Consider the following 15,923-nt stretch of genomic DNA (forward strand, 5'->3'; position numbering starts at 1 on the left):
GGAATGCAGTGGTGCAATCGTAGCTCACTGTAACCGTAAATTCCTGGGCTCATGCAATCCTCCTGCCGCAGCCTCCGGAGCAGCTGGAACAGCATTTATTCAGGTTTGATAATTCTAGGGTGCTGCTGAGAGACACGCTGGATATACTGGGTTGGATCCTGCTGTTACTGAGTAGAAGTATCAAAACAGACCTTTTCTTTAGATACATAGAAAAAGAGGGGTAGAATGTGTATTAGGATATTTTTGTTTATAAGAAACAGAATGCCTAACTCAAGCTAATTTAACAACAAAAAATAACTACCATTTATTGAGCACTTAGAATATAGCCAGAATTATTATAATTCATTTAATCTTCATGACATCTCTAATGGAAAACAGTAAGGAAATCTATTAGATAGCCTTACAAGAAGTTCAGGTAGAGGGTGAGCTCCAGGTTTGGAATGATGTCACCAATGACATCTTTTTACCACTTTATTTAGTTGTCCTCAGCATCTGCTTTATTCTCTTGCAGTGGGAATAAACCAGATGTGACAGTGTGGTTTAGATGTTTCCCTGTCAAGAGGAGAGTGTGTTAGAAACTTTCTCCTAAGCACAAAAGAGAAGTTCTTTCTTTCAGACAGATTGTGCCAACTTGGGTCACATGCTCATTCATTGATCAATTACTATTCCCAAGGGAATAGTCCTGTATGGTGACTGTTAGATTTAATCAGTGTCATTTTCTGAATGGGGTGCCTATTTGAACAAAATAAGGGTATTGTTATAAAGGAGTAGGAGGGGAATGAATATTAGGTAGATAAATAACAACATTATTCACTATAGAGTTTTGCTTTGTTTTTAGCTTAAAATTTAGATAAAAACTTTAGTAGATTTAAGTCCAGTGATACAAATGGAAATTCTGAGTTTTCAAGCAAATGGTCAGAAAAGTCTATTTAGGCTGGGCATGGTGGCTCACACCTGTAATCCTAGCACTTTGGGAGGCTGAGGTGGGAGGATTGCTTGAGGCCAGGATTTTGAGACCAGCCTGAGCAAGAGCGAGACCCATCTCTACAAAAAAATAGAAAAATTAGCTGGACGTGGTGGCATGCACCTGTTATCTCAGCTGCTTGGGAGGCTGAGGCTAGATGGTTGCTTGAGACCAGGAGTTTGAGGTTGCTGTGAGCTATGATGATGCCAACGCACTCTAGCCCAGGCAACAGAGGCAGACTCTGTCTCAAAAAAAAGCCTATTTGTTTTCTTATTTACCAAGTAAACTTGTTTCTCTTTCTAGTATGGAACAAGAGATAACTGACCTGGGGTTTGTTTTCATGAATATTGTATGAAATGCACATATACAAAACATCCTAAGCTTTTTATTAGTTGATTTATTCTGTGAAATATCAAGCGTGGAGGATTGCTTGAGGCCAGGAGTTCAAGACCAGCCTGGGCAACACAGGGAGACCCTGACTCTTAAAAAAAAAAGTTAGCAGGATGTGTGCTATGTGCCTGTAATCCCAGAGCCTCAGGAGGCTGAGGCAGGAGGGTTGTTTGATTTGAACGCAGGAGTTGGAGGCTGCAGGGAGCTATGATCATGCCACTGCACTCCAGCCTAGGCCACAGTCCTTATAGGGCAAACAACTCCAAATATGATTAGTTTCTATTAATTCTTTGGAAAAGAAACTTCCTGGGAACTCAGAATTTAATGGTAGACTGCTTCGATAATGTGCTCATTTAGCCAGTGGATTCTAAAATGATGGAATGTATGTCTGGCAACCAATTGTTGTGTGGGAAGAAAAGAATAGAACTTCTGTTAATATTTTATCTCATCTTTTTAAGAAAAAAGTTTTTTTTTACAGTGTCTCACTGTCACCCAGGCTGGAGTGCAGCGGCATGATCATAGCTCACTGCAACGTCAAACTCTGAGCTCAAGTGATCCTCCTGCCTCAGCCTTCCAAGTGCTAAGACTACAGGCTCTTGTCACCACACCTGGCTACTTAAAAAATTTTTTTCCAGGGACAGGGTCTCACTATGTTGCCCAGGCTAGCCCCCAACTCCTGGGCTCAAATAATCCTAGTGCCTCAACCTCCCAAAACATTGAGACTACAGGTGTGAGCCACTTCCGGCCTACCTCATCTTTTAAAAGTTCTATGTCTTGTGGAAATTTTATAGCATACATAATATAATATCATACATAATTCATGTAAATAATCTAATTTTTTCCTGATAAAAATGTATAATTAAGAGTTTGAAGACTAATGCCTTCAACTAAAGTTAGTCTCAGACTTATTGCTTTGTGGAGGAAAGGTACTTGGACTTCAGGCTTGACATTAAAAAAGTAAATGATGATGATAATACTGGTGATGATGACAATGGAATGAAGATGAAACCTAATAATAATAATAGCTAACATTTACTGAGCACATACAGTGTGCCAGACACTATTCTAAGTGCTTTACATTTTCAGAACAAATTATGAGGTTAATAATCCATTTGACTTCTAAACTCCATGAGAACGGAGACTACTGTGTTAGTTTTTCCTTACTCCTGTATTTCCTAGTGCAGATAGGCATTTGATTTGATGAACAAAGTAAAATTTATTTTTTAAAATTTTTTTCGCCTTCAGGAGTTTTGGAAATAACAAAATAAAATTTAATTTTGCTTAATTTATCAGCCGCGCAGGTCCGAATGCGTTTCAGTCCTTGGAGGCCAGCAGAGGCGCCAGATCCCTGAGAGAAGAAACATGAGCCAGTAGTTTAAATCTTCTAACCTCATGCAGCTGGGCTAACTGGATGCAGGAAAAAAAAAAAAACGGGGATCCGAGGAGGCAAACCCTCCCCGGGGAAAGTCCGAGACTCTGAGAAGCCTGCAGGTGATCTTCACCCTGAACCTGTCTGCCCTTTGACCTCTGTCAGCATTTAGAACTGGAGGTGCGCGTTTTGACGCTCTAGCCCCGAGAAGAGGGGACGCCGGAAGTCTCGACTGCTCTTCACGGGGCGTGCTCGCCTGTGGGTATTTTCCGCTGACTCCCCTCACCCGGAAACACTGCACGCTTTCTTCAGTGTGGTACTTGTGTTGCTGACAGGTTAGTTTCTCCGGGCTGTAAGAGTCTCTGTCTCTCCCTCCACAAGGAGCATTTGTCTTCGTAGTCCGGGCGGCCGCGTTTGCGCGCGGGGTGGGCTACTGCAAGGGGAGTTCCCTCGCCGGGTCGTGACCTCCCTCCGCTGCATGATTGGCGCCTTGGGACCCGCCGTGGCTCCGCGCCCTGGGATGCCACAAGTGCCCCCATCTGCTCTGAGTCATGAGGCTGAAGCTAATCGTGCTGAGCGTCCCCAATAGCACATTTATGAAGAGTTGAGGTCCTTTCCAAGAGGTGGAACTGGGCATGTGTTGGCGGTCCTTAATTTCAACATCTTGAGGAGTACCCTGCCTCGATTATTGTAGGAAAAGATTTTCTGGTTCAGTGGTCATAATATTTTTTGTCCCCATAACACTTGAAGAATAGAAAACTCAGCAAGGGTTGACTACAGAAGTTATTTTTGATCTAGGGAAAAGTGCATGTATGCATGTATGTATCAGTGTCTGTCAATGAGGCTGAGTGTGTTTTTTGTGAGGTGCTGTGTACAATTAAAATCCATAGAGATTCTGATAATTTGACAGTCTAGCTTCTCCAATCTTCCCCTAATTCCTCATTTTCTCCTGAGGGACATTGTTCTACTTCTGAGGTGACTTACCTTTGGATAGAAGTAGCTTACACTTTGCATATTAAGACATAGATCTGATTGTGTTATTCCTATGGTCAAAATCTTAACTGCCATTAGGATAATACATGCTTCTTAGCCTGGCTTCAAAACCCTTCAAGGTCTTGCATCGGCTCAATTTTTTTCTCCTTTCATGGATAACACGTCCATACGCACGTACACTCACATTATGCTCCTGCCATGCCAATCTGCAGTAATTTCATCACTTTGGATATAACAACATTATATGGTTTACCCAAGTTTTAATTTTTATTCTTCCATTCAGCCAGAATTTATTGAATTCCTAGTATTAGGAATTCCTAGTATTAGGAATTCCTAGGTACTGTTTTTAAAAATTTTTTATTTTTAATTATTATGGGTACATAATAGTTTTTTATCTTTCTAGGGTACATGCGATGTTTTAGTACTGCCATACAATGTGAATTAATCCAATGAGAGTAATTGAGACATCCATCACATCAGGCATTTAACATTTCTTTGTGTTAGGAACATTCCAATTCCACTCTTTAAGTTGTTTTAAAGAATACCATAACTTATTGTTTATAGTCACTTTGTTATGCTATCTGCCAGGTACCGTTTGAAGATGGAAAAAAACCCAATGCAATCTTAAGTCCTTTAAAAAAACCACAGGTTTACTGATATATGGTTCACATGCCATAGAATTCACCCATTTAAAATGTACAGTGATTTTAATACATTCACAAAGTTACACAACCATCACCACAATCAATTTTAGAACATTTTCATCACCCCCACCCCTGTACTCGTTTAGCAGTCTCTCCTGATTTCCCAAGCTTGATTCCACATTCTAAGCCCTAAGCAACTACTAATCTACTGTCTATAAATTTGCCTATTCTGGATTGTTCATGTAAATGAAATTATACATTATATGGTATTTTTTGACTGGCTTCTTCCGCTTAACATTCACGTTCATTCATATTGTAGCATATATCAGTACTTCATTTCTTTTTTATTGCTGGATAATTTATTATATGGATATACCACCGTTTGTTTATCCCTTGGTCGGTTGTTGGACATTGGGGTTGTTTCTCTACCTTTTGGCTATTATGAATAACTTTGCTGTGACATTCATGTGCAAGTTTTTGTGTGGACATCATGTTTTTGTTTCTCTGGGGAATATACCTAGGTTCATATGGTAACTCTGTTTAATTTTTTTTTTTTGAGACAGTCTCACTCTGTCGCCTGGGGCTAGAGTGCCATAGCATCAGCCTAGCTCACAGCAACCTCACACTCCTGGGCTGAAGCGATCCTCCTGCCTCAGCCTCCTGAGTAGCCGGGACTACAGGCATGCGCCACCATGCCCAGCTATTTTTTTCTATTTTTGGTAGAGACAGGGTCTCACTCTTGCTCAGGCTGGTCTCTAACTCCTGACCTCAAGCAATCCTCTTGCCTCAGCCTCCCAGAGTGCTACGATTACAGGCATGAGCCATCGTACCCAGTCTCATTTAATTTTCTGCTTTGACTTCAGGAAGTGAGTCTCTTATTCTCTTGTTCATGTTTAATATACAGTATTAGATTTATGAGCGCTATATTGGACAATTGGTCACCAAATAGTAAGTACTTACTTCATGCTAGCAGACATTTATTTGAAGATTTAATGTGTGCAGTTTAACTGTTCTGTATTGATTGGGGTATGCTGGGAAATGTAGTATTATGAAATCCTATTAACAGGGGCCAGCCTGGGCAACATAACTGTCTCTAAAAAAAATAATATTTAGCCAGGTGTGTGGTGTGTGTCTGTGGTCCTAGCTACTTGGGAGGCTGAGGTGAGAGGATTGCTTGAGCCCAGGAGTTCGAAATTACAGTAAGCTATGATCGTGCCACTGCATTCCAGCCTGGGCGGCAGAGTAAGACTCCATCTCTCAAAATAAATAATTAAGTAAATTCCAATTAACATTGCTTTGATATTTGTTTTTCTTCATAGGTTAAAAGGTTGTAGTTCAAAAATTTTTAGAGACCGAACATTTTTGAAAATCTGAGGAAAGCTATATATTCTACCTCCGTAGAAAAATTTGCATTTCTCTATTTTGCATACAATGTCCAAGGCTTCATTTCTTCCTCATGGCCTGATTCCAGTTAGGATTCCATGTTTCTTTTTTTTTTTGAGACAGAGTCTCACTGTGTTGCCCGGGCTAGAGTGAGTGCCGTGGCATCATCCTAGTTCACAGCAACCTCAAACTCCTGGGCTCAAGCGATCCTTCTGCCTCAGCCTCCCGAGTAGCTGGGACTACAGGCATGCGCCACCATGCCTGGCTAATTTTTTCTATGTATTTTTAGTTGTCCAATTAATTTCTTTCTATTTTTGGTAGAGACGGGGTCTCGCTCTTGCTCAGGCTGGTTTCGAACTCCTGAGCTCAAACAATCCGCCTGCCTCGGCCTCCCAGAGTGCTAGGATTACAGGCGTGAGCCACCGCGCCCGGCCATGGATTCCATGTTTCTTGCTTCAGTGATTTTTTTTTTTTTAATTGTGGTGAAATATACATAACCTCAAATTTACTATTTTAATCATTTTTAAGTGTACAGTTCAGTGGCATTACGTACTTTTACATTGCGTAACCATCACCAACATCCATCCCCAGAACATTTTCGTCTTCACAAACTCAAGCTCTGCAACAAGAAAACAATAAATCTCTATTCCCCCCTCTCTCTAGCCCCTGGCAACTACCATTCTACTTTCTGTCTCTATGAATTTGATTACTCTAGTGACCTGATGCAAGTGCAGTCATGTAAAATTTATTCTTTTGTATCTGGTTTATTTCATTTAGCATAATATCTTCAAAGTTCATTCGTGTTGTAGCATGTGTCAGAATTTCCTTCCTTTTAAAGGCTGAAAGTGATATTCCATTGTATGTATGGACAACGTTTTGTTTATACACTCATTAATAGACATTTGGGTTTTTAACCACTTTTTGACTATTGTGAATAGTGCTGCTGTGAATGTTGGTATATAAATATCTGTTTTAGTTCCTGCTTTCAACTGTTTTAGATATATACCCAAAAGTGGACTTGCTGTATCACAGGGTAATTCTTTTAATTTTTTGAGGAACTGCCCATGTGCTTACGTGTTTTTGGTCATTTACATAGAATATGAGATTTAAAAGAATTTTGTGATTTAGGCATGTATTATCCATTTACCCTTCTAAAGATAAAAATTCAAAGGGTCATTTCCTAGATGAAGGGTTGTATGGATGATTTTGTCTTAGGACTTGGAGATCTTTGAGTTTCAAAATTATTAAAATTTAGACTAAAAAGGTTTACCTAGATAGTTTCCCAAATCCTAAACATCTCTGTGATCCAAGATCTTGGGTTTTTTTCCCCCCTTAATGCTTTCTATGTTTTCAGTCTTTGTGAGCTAATTATCCATCATGGCAGACTCTAAAATGGAGTTGAGTTTGCAAACTTGCATAGTTCAAAAGGTTGTGAATTATTCTAGTATCATACTACTGCTCTAGTTGCATACTTTGATAGTTACCCTGGTATGCTGTGAATATTGCTGCTTCTGACAGACAAGGTTAACTCCCTCAAAGCAAAGATAAATCATATCATTAATTAATTGAAGAATGGGAAATGACCAACATTATTCTTTCTTATGACTATCATTCTTTTTTCAACTATTCTCCTCTCCTTGGAACTGTAAATTGTGGGTACTTAGATCCCTCTCAATAGCTATTAGCTGTGGCCTTCCTGGGATCACTGGGAAAATGTAGAAAAATAGACAACAGTGTGGCTCAACCATAACTTAGAAAACTAAGATCTCATGTGGCCTGCCAGATCCTGGGAACAGGATGGCTGAAGGGCTACTCTAAGAACTAAAGGGCCAAGGATTTATTTGGGTTACACCCTTTCTGCCCACCTCTCCCTCCAATTGCAACATCTCACATAAGCTCCCAGTTTAATAGTCCCTCATCACTGTTACAACGCATATCACATTATAAACAGCAAGTGTATTATCAAGAGAGATGGGAGAACAAGTGTGTTAATGGGATTTTTGCTCTTAGTTTGGGTCTATTTGTCATCCTAGTGATTTGTCTTCTTGTGGGCTTTTGGTGTCTTACTGCATTTGGCATCTGCAAATGCACTGTAAAGATCCCTAGACGGATTTGGATGCTCTAGATCTCTTGGAACTTTGATATCACTTAGATTCATATGTGACTCCCTCAACATCCAGCAAATACCAAGATTACGTAGATGCTAAGCACGCAGCTTTGCCTATTTATGCCCCAGCTTTTTGAGGGAGACAAACCACAATCAGATAAAGAATGCCTTTATGGCCAGGTGCAGTGGCTCACACCTGTAATCCTAGCATTCTGGGAGGCTGAGGGGGGAGGATTGCTTGAGGTCAGGAGTTTGACACTAGCCTAAGCAAGAGCAAGACCCTGTCTATACCAAAAATAGAAAAAATTAGCCGGGCATGGTGGTGCACGCCTTTAGTCCCAGCTACTCGGGAGGCTGAGGCAGGAAGATTGCTTGAGCCCAGGACTTTGAGGTTGCAGTGAGCTATGATGATGCTATTGCACTCTAGCCTGGGCAACAGAGTGAGACCCTGTCTCAAAAAATACAAAAAAACCAAACCAACCAACCAAACAAAAAAGAATGCCTTTGTAAGACTACTTTTGAAGTTATCAGAATCAAACATTAATATTGATTCCTAACTTTTGGTTATAGATTGTTACCTCTCATTGGACCGTCCTATGCTAGGGACAAAGATTGACTTTGAGTGTACAATGGTAGCCTTTAGAAACACTTCCACATCTATATTTAAATATTTCAACATGCCATATTACTTTAGGTCCTTTCTAATTTTATTTGGGCCTCAGGTCTTTGAGCTGTAAGTGGAAAAACTATTGAATTTTATGTGAATACTTTCACATTTTAACTTTTTATAATTTTTTCCTCCTTTCTATAAACATGAGTATTTTTATCCTTATATCTTTCAAAAACTGTATCTGTCTTTTAAAAAAATTATCATACAGTAAACTTTTTTCCTCTTGGTGTAAGGGATTATGAGTTTTAACCCATGAACAGATTTGTGTCAACACCACCATAATCAGGATAGGGAATAGTTTCCTCACCAGAAAAACTCCCTAGTGCTATATATCTCTTCATGGTCACACCTTCCTCGTTCAAGTAACCAAAACCAAAAAGTAAATAATCATTTTTTGTTTTTATTATGGGAAGCAGTAAAGTCGCACCCCTGCTTTTCCTCTTTACTAAGGGTTTTATCTAAGTATGATGGGCTGGAAAGGATAAAATTAACATAGTGTCTTTTCATTTTCCTTCAGAAACTTAAAAACTTTCTCACAAAGTTGTGTAGGAATGAAAACATTTTGCTAGTGATGTCTTCCAACAGATGGCAGTGTTGTGCTTTAATAGGACATTTATAAACATTGTACACCTTGTCAGGTGGAAAATAATTGCTTTAAATCATTTTTTCTTTTTTGTAAGAAATGCGATTTATTTCCCGCAGTATGGAGGCTGGGAATTCCAAGATTGAGGAGCCTTATCTGGTGAGAGCCCTCTTGCTGGTGGGGACTTTGCAGAGTCCTGAGGCAGCACAAAGTGTCACATGCTGAGGGGGCTGAGTGTGCTAATGTGCTTTAAGTTTTTACCTCAGAAAACAAGATGGTTAATTAAGAACTGACATTTAACTCTTGAATCTATTTTCTTGAATCTGTTCCAAAATCTATCTTATTCTTGTAATGATACTAGTAAAGCAATCTGTAGATAAACGTTTCCTTATGGTTAAAATACATTTGTATTTGTTTTCAAATGGTTTTAAATATTTGCAGAATTATGACTTAACTCTTTCCTTAAGGTTAACCTTTGTGGCAAGAATGACTCCAGTGTTATGGATGAATCTGTGAGTCATAGAATCTTATCAGTGAGACTTCAGATGTTTGTATTCTGGCCTTCTCTTTCACGTGTGGGAAGCCCATCTGTAGATCCCTGGCAGTTGGTGACATTGATCAGCAAACGGAGCAGAGGTGGAAGAAATCTACAGGTTTCATCTGCCAGCATCCTGAGTTTGAAGCCCTATTGGAGATAACTCTGTGGGAAATGATGAAGCGGAGCTTGTGAGACATTCGCACTTAGATAACTCATAGGTTTTCAAACCTAACCCATCCAAAAACGGGATTTTCTTTTTCTTTACACTTCCAGCAACTTATGTCTGGCAGTATATACTTCCTGGGGCCTGGGACTGCTATTCATCCAGATGCTCATGAGTGATATCTGGGGTCATCTTTAAGACCTCTCAGCATTCTCCTGATTTTGCCTTTTAAATGTTGTCAGTTGTGGTCATTTCATCTCTAGCTCTGTCATCCTCATCCAAACTACCATTATTTTTCACTAGACACTGCTTCCTAATTGGTCTGCCAGGTTGTATTAATACCTCTATTTTTCATACAGTAGTCATTTATAAAAATGTCAAATCTGATCCTGTCACTCTTCTGCTTGAAACTCTTCTGTTACTTACCATTATACTTAGAATAAACCCCAGATATTTAACTTGACCCACGGTGTTCCTCCCACCTCCCTGTTCCATGACCTGGCCTCTCTGCTAACTGTTACAGCATTATCTCACGCCGCTGTCCCCTTGTTCACTCTGTTCCGGCCTCTCCAGTGTCCCCTTTCTCCCTTGATTGGAGGAGATGGGGAGAATAGACATGGGGAAACCTGTTAGTAAGCAAACATGCATTTCAGGTACTGAAAACAATGCTTAATAATATATTCAAGTTTTTGACTCATTGGGACATTTTCATAACAAGCGGGAGCCCATTGCTTTGTTACCTTTCAACAACTCAGATTGAATCTAGCGATAAATGCACATCTGAGTGCAGATTGTATGGGGAAAAAATTATGTTACAACTGAGAATAGGAAATTTAGGACCAGACAGTGATTACCTATAATACTGTAACTATGGGTAATCCTTTATATTTGGTAGCTCTCACTCAATGTGACTTAATTTTTGTAATTTCATTCGTGTAGCATTTAATTGTACATTTATTTTATCTTGTGTGTCAGCCTTGCCTCAGCAACCAGTTGGACCAAATAACCATTTAGGGGTTAGATACTGTTAGGCATCCCTACCTAATTAGTGGTAGTTGTGCAGCCTATTTTTGAGTTTCTTGTTTCCTAAGGCATTTCATTCCTGCTTGGGATAGTTTTGTCTCTAAGAAGTTCTTTTCTGTCTTGTACCAAATCTCTGGACCGTAGTTTCTCCTTACTGGTTCTAGTTTTTTGGAGAAAGGGCATAGAGAACAAGCCTAACTTTGCTTCCCCCATTAGCCCTTTAGCTATTGAAGTAGCTATTGTAGTTCCTACAATATATTTCCTTGATATAAACATCCTCAGCTTAAACTATTTTTAATTGTGTTCACTCTTCTGGGCACTTTTTACTGTTTATCCTCTAGTTCAGTGTTTAAAAGTGTGACCTTTGGGACCACCTGCATCAGTGGACAGTTAAGGTACTTGTTAGAAATGAAGACTTTGGCCGGGTCTGGTAGCTCATGCCTGTAATCCTAGCACTTTGGGAGGCCAGGGTGAGGAGATCGCTTGAGTTCAGGAGTTTGAGACCAGCCTGAGCAACATAGTGAGGCCCTGTCTCTATAAAAAATAGAAAAATTAGCTAGGTGTCATGGTGTGTGCCTGTAGTCCCACCTAGTCAGGAGGCTGAGGCAGAAGGATCACTTGAGCCTAGGAGTTTGAGGTTGCTGTGACCTGCGATGACACTGTTGCCCTCTAGCCCAGGCAACAGAGTAAGACTGTCTGGAAAAAAAAAAAGATTTTTGTGGAATTTAGATGGTAGATTAAATTTATACTTCAAATTTTGCTCCCTGTTGAAACCCAACTAAAACTACAGTAAAGACACAAGTGGACAAGGACATCAAAAAGCAGACAACAGCAATACAATTTAGAACATTGAAAAGCCTAAGAATCAGTGAAAATGAACTAAGATTCCCAAGATTTATGAATCCTCAGTTGGCAGAGGGAAAAATTGTCATCTCATCAGATTTACCGTATAAATCTTCATAATGTTGAAGAACTGGCAGTGCCAGGTATCTCTGGAAATTGGGGTGTACAAGATATACAATAAGGAAGATTGGATGAATGTTGCTAAGAAGCAACTCTCCCCATTGCTGTTGTTCACCTTGGGACAAATTCTGGAGGTTCAAAGCAGATGATCTGTGGATAAAGTTGTGTTTCCACGTGGGAAGTCATTCCTAGCATTTCTTAGAAAGTATGTATGTTATTTCAAATCCCAAATCTTGAGGAAAATCATTGGAAAAGCCAGGAAAACCAAAAAAAAGAATTATAATTTTCATGAGAATTAAAGCTCAATAATTAATATTATTGGATATGATTGGTTCTAGGAGCTCCACTGACGTCAGGTGGAAAGCAAGAGCAGGACATGCTGACACTGAATAGGAACTTAAGATGTACATGTCTGGGAACTGAGACAGGAGCATCTAGGAGATGAGCATCATGATCTAATCAGTCTTGCTTGTAACTGTTGCCATCTTATAAACATGTTTTCATGCTCTGCTGCTAGCAGTGAGTTATTCTTAGAAATAAATACTAAGTTTATATGCATAGTATATTTCATATAAATCCTGTGAATGGTGTTCCAAGAAATAATAAGTTTGGAAGCAAAGTAAGTCCTAAAGTTGACAATACAACATCTTATTCTGTATGGTAGTATTTATTACCCTTGCTATGAGATCTGAATATTGTGCGTGTGAATAGTACTTGATAATGTTTGTTGGTGTTTTCAAGTTCAGAGTATTCACTATAGACTATAGTCCTTTGTAAATACTTGAACAGAAGAATTGCAAGAGAGAAGAGTGGGAATTTTTTTGTGTAATACTCTGACATGAAATGAGAACTTGACCTAAAATCTGAATTAGTAAAAGCAATATTGAACTCAAAGGCAAAACCAAAATCAGAGTAAACAAACAAAATAGTTTATGAAGAAAGTAAACAAGCTTATGAGAGACAACATACTCTAACATTCAACTTGAAAATGCTTTTTGATGCACTCTTAATTTGATCAGTGTCAACATAAAAATGAATTTTATATCTGGAATATTGTGAAACAAAGATGAAGACTATTGGAACAAGCAAGTAATATTTGGTGTGTTTTAAAATTTCATTTTTATAATTTTTAAATATCTATTTTTATAATGATTTTTTTATTCGGCATGTATTTTGTATTTTATTTTATTCATTAATTTTTTTATTAGCAGACTTCTCAGAAGAACTACTTTGTACTAATTTTTAGTACAAACATGTAAGCGAAGTGTTATGAAAAGTACAGAGTAATTTGAGATTTTGGGGAAATCCAGTGTCTTGTTCCCAAATCTTGAAGATTAATATCTGTTCAGAATTTGGAAAGAAGTATAATCATTACTAAATAGAAAATAGAGGAATAAGTGATTGTGTGCATACTGAATCTAAGAGTTCCTCTTACCTTCCCCTTCCCCTGCCCTGCATTTTCTCTGGGCTCATGGAATGCTGGCAGTCAAGCAGGAGAGTGCAATATTATTCTTGGGGATTTCTGTGTAGCCCTAGGGCAGAGACCTGAGAGGAGGTTTCCTTGAAGCTTCAAGTCACCAAGCCCTACCCACAAGTTCGTTTCAAGTTTGTTAGGCCTCCACTTTTAATCATAAGCAAATACCCAGGGATTACCAATTGTTTGAGGAGCACATCCAACATTGAAGGTGGAAGATAGGAACTAAAACAAACAGAAAAAACAACTTGGAAGAAACAGACTTTGCAGGGAGTAAAAAAATACCAACGACTTCCTGTCCTAATTATTAATATATTCAGAGAGATAAGAGATGAGGATGAAATAAAAACAGGATCCTATGTAAAAGACTAGCCAGGAAATTTACCAGATACTGGGGAGGGAGGAGGTGAGGATGGGAAGAAGTTGGTCAACAGGTAAAAAGTTACAATTAGATAGGAAGAGTAAACTCTGGTATTCTAGTGCACAGTAGGGACATAGTAGTTAACAGTAAGATATTGTATATTATGAAATCTGTTAATAGAAAAAAGGCTTTTGAATGTTCTTACCACAAAGAAGTGACAAATGCATGAGGTAGTGGATATGCTAAATACCATTTTGATCATTATACAACATATGTAAGTATTGGAACATCAAATAGTACCCCATAAATATATACCCATAAATATGTTTAACAACATTGTCTCAATAAGGAAAAAAAAAGACTAGCCAGAAAACAAAGTTTGAAACATGATAGTAGGCTGGGTGTGGTGGCTCATGCCTGTAATCCTAGCACTCTGGGAGGTTGAGGTGGGAGGATTGCTTGAGACCAGCCTGAGCAAGAGTGAGACTCCCTTCTCTATAGAAAGTAGAAAAATTAGCCAGGGTGTGTAGTCCAATTACTTGGGAGGCTGAGGTAAGAGGATCACTTGAGCCTAGTAGTTTGAGCTTGCAGTGAGCTGTGATGGTACCACTGCACTCTAACTGGGGCACCAGAGCAAGATTCTGTCTCCAAAACAAACAACCAAAACCCCCAAAAAACATCATAGTGGAAATGAAAACCTTAGGAAGGTTGTAAGATAATGTTCAGGAAATCTCCCAGAAAGTAGAGGAAAAAGACAAACAGAAAATAGAAGAGAGAGGATACTTAGCTTGACTATTCCTGAGGTTGAATATCCATACAATTGTGTTCCAGATAAAATAGGGGGAAATGGAAAGGAGAACATAATAAATAATTCTAGAAGTGACCCATAATTAAAGGCTGGAGTTTGCGGATTGAATGAGCCCAGTGAATGTCTAGCCTAATGTACCCATGCTGGGGCCCATCATTAGAAAATTTCAGGACACTGTGGGGCAAAGAGATGATTCTAGAGTGAGAGAAACAGGTGCCATAAAAAGGATCAGGAATCTGAATGGCTTTGGATCTGCAGCAACCTGCAGTGAGAAAACAGTGAAGTAATGCCTTGAAAATTCTGAAGGAAAGTGATTTTTCTTTCTCTCTCCCCCCCCCCCTTTTTTTTTAAGAGAGGGGGTCTTTTCTGTTGCCCAGGCCGGAGTGCAGTGGTGCGATCATAGCTCAAAGCAACCTCGAACTCTTGGCCTGAAGTCATCCCCCACCTTGGCCTCCCAGAGTGCTGGGATTACAGGTGTGAGCCACCATGCCTAGCCAGGAAAATGATTTTTTACTTAGAATTATGTACACATATTGTTATGTATTAGAGGTAAAACTAATAATTAAAACAAGGGAATGAGTAACACAGAAATTAGGGTAATAGTTACCTCAGGGGAAGAAAGGGATGGAATCGGGGTTTCTAAGGTCCTGGTAAAGATCTGTGTTTTGTCAGGGGTGGTGGATATGTCTGAGTTTATTGTCTTTGTTTCTCTACATATTCACCAAATATTTTAAATATATATGCAGTCATGTGCTGCATAATGACGTTTTGGTCAGTGATGTTCTGCATATACAACAGTGGTCCCGTAAAATTATAATGCCATATTTTTACTGTACCTTTTCTATGTTTAGATATACAGGTACTTACCATTGTGTTACAGTTCGTACTGGTGGGGAACCTGCAGCCTCAAGGCCACATGTGGCCCTCCAGATCCACAATTGCGGCCCCTCTACTGAATCCAAGCTTCACAGAACAAATCCCTTATTAATAAAAGGATTTGTTGTGTAATATTTGGATTCAGTCAAAAGGCCCCACTCAAGGATCCAGAAGGCCACATGTGGCCCCAGGGCCACAAGTTCCCTAAGCCTAGTAGGCTGTGCCATCTAGGTTTGTGTAAGTACACTCTGATGTTCACACAACAATGAAATTGCCTAACAATGCATTTCTCAGAAGGTATCCTTGTCACTAAGGGACACATGACTGTATGATACATGTGAAAATGCAGACTTTTAAAAAAAAGCAGATTCCCACCTTCAGACCCGACGAATCAGAAACTTTATAAATAATGCCCAAGAATCTACACTATAAATCTTTCTCTTAGGTAAGCATCATTACTCTAGTTGATCTCTTATTCTCATTAAGTGTGTTACTTAGTATTACTGATGTAATTTGATGATTACACAATAAAATGGGGACATTTCTTCCCTACATCTAGTTACTATGCTCTCATGTGTATAATAAAACTGTTCTTTTCTTTTTTTTTTTTTTTT

General features: G+C 39.1%; 1 protein-coding gene across 1 annotated transcript in view; it reads left to right on the plus strand.

The window, feature by feature from the left end:
* Window positions 1–3,010: 3,010 nt before the first annotated feature.
* LOC105812469 (cytochrome c oxidase assembly factor 1 homolog) overlaps window positions 3,011–15,923 on the plus strand; it is a 73,710-nt gene continuing 60,797 nt past the window's right edge. Inside the window, exon 1 of the mRNA XM_012646907.1 lies at window positions 3,011–3,058. The gene's annotated coding sequence lies outside the window, so the exon portion shown is untranslated. The remainder of the gene's footprint in view (window positions 3,059–15,923) is intronic.

The sequence above is a fragment of the Propithecus coquereli genome, unplaced genomic scaffold (genome assembly GCF_000956105.1).
Source record: "Propithecus coquereli isolate 6110/MARCELLA unplaced genomic scaffold, Pcoq_1.0 Scaffold252, whole genome shotgun sequence".
Taxonomy (NCBI): domain Eukaryota; kingdom Metazoa; phylum Chordata; class Mammalia; order Primates; family Indriidae; genus Propithecus; species Propithecus coquereli.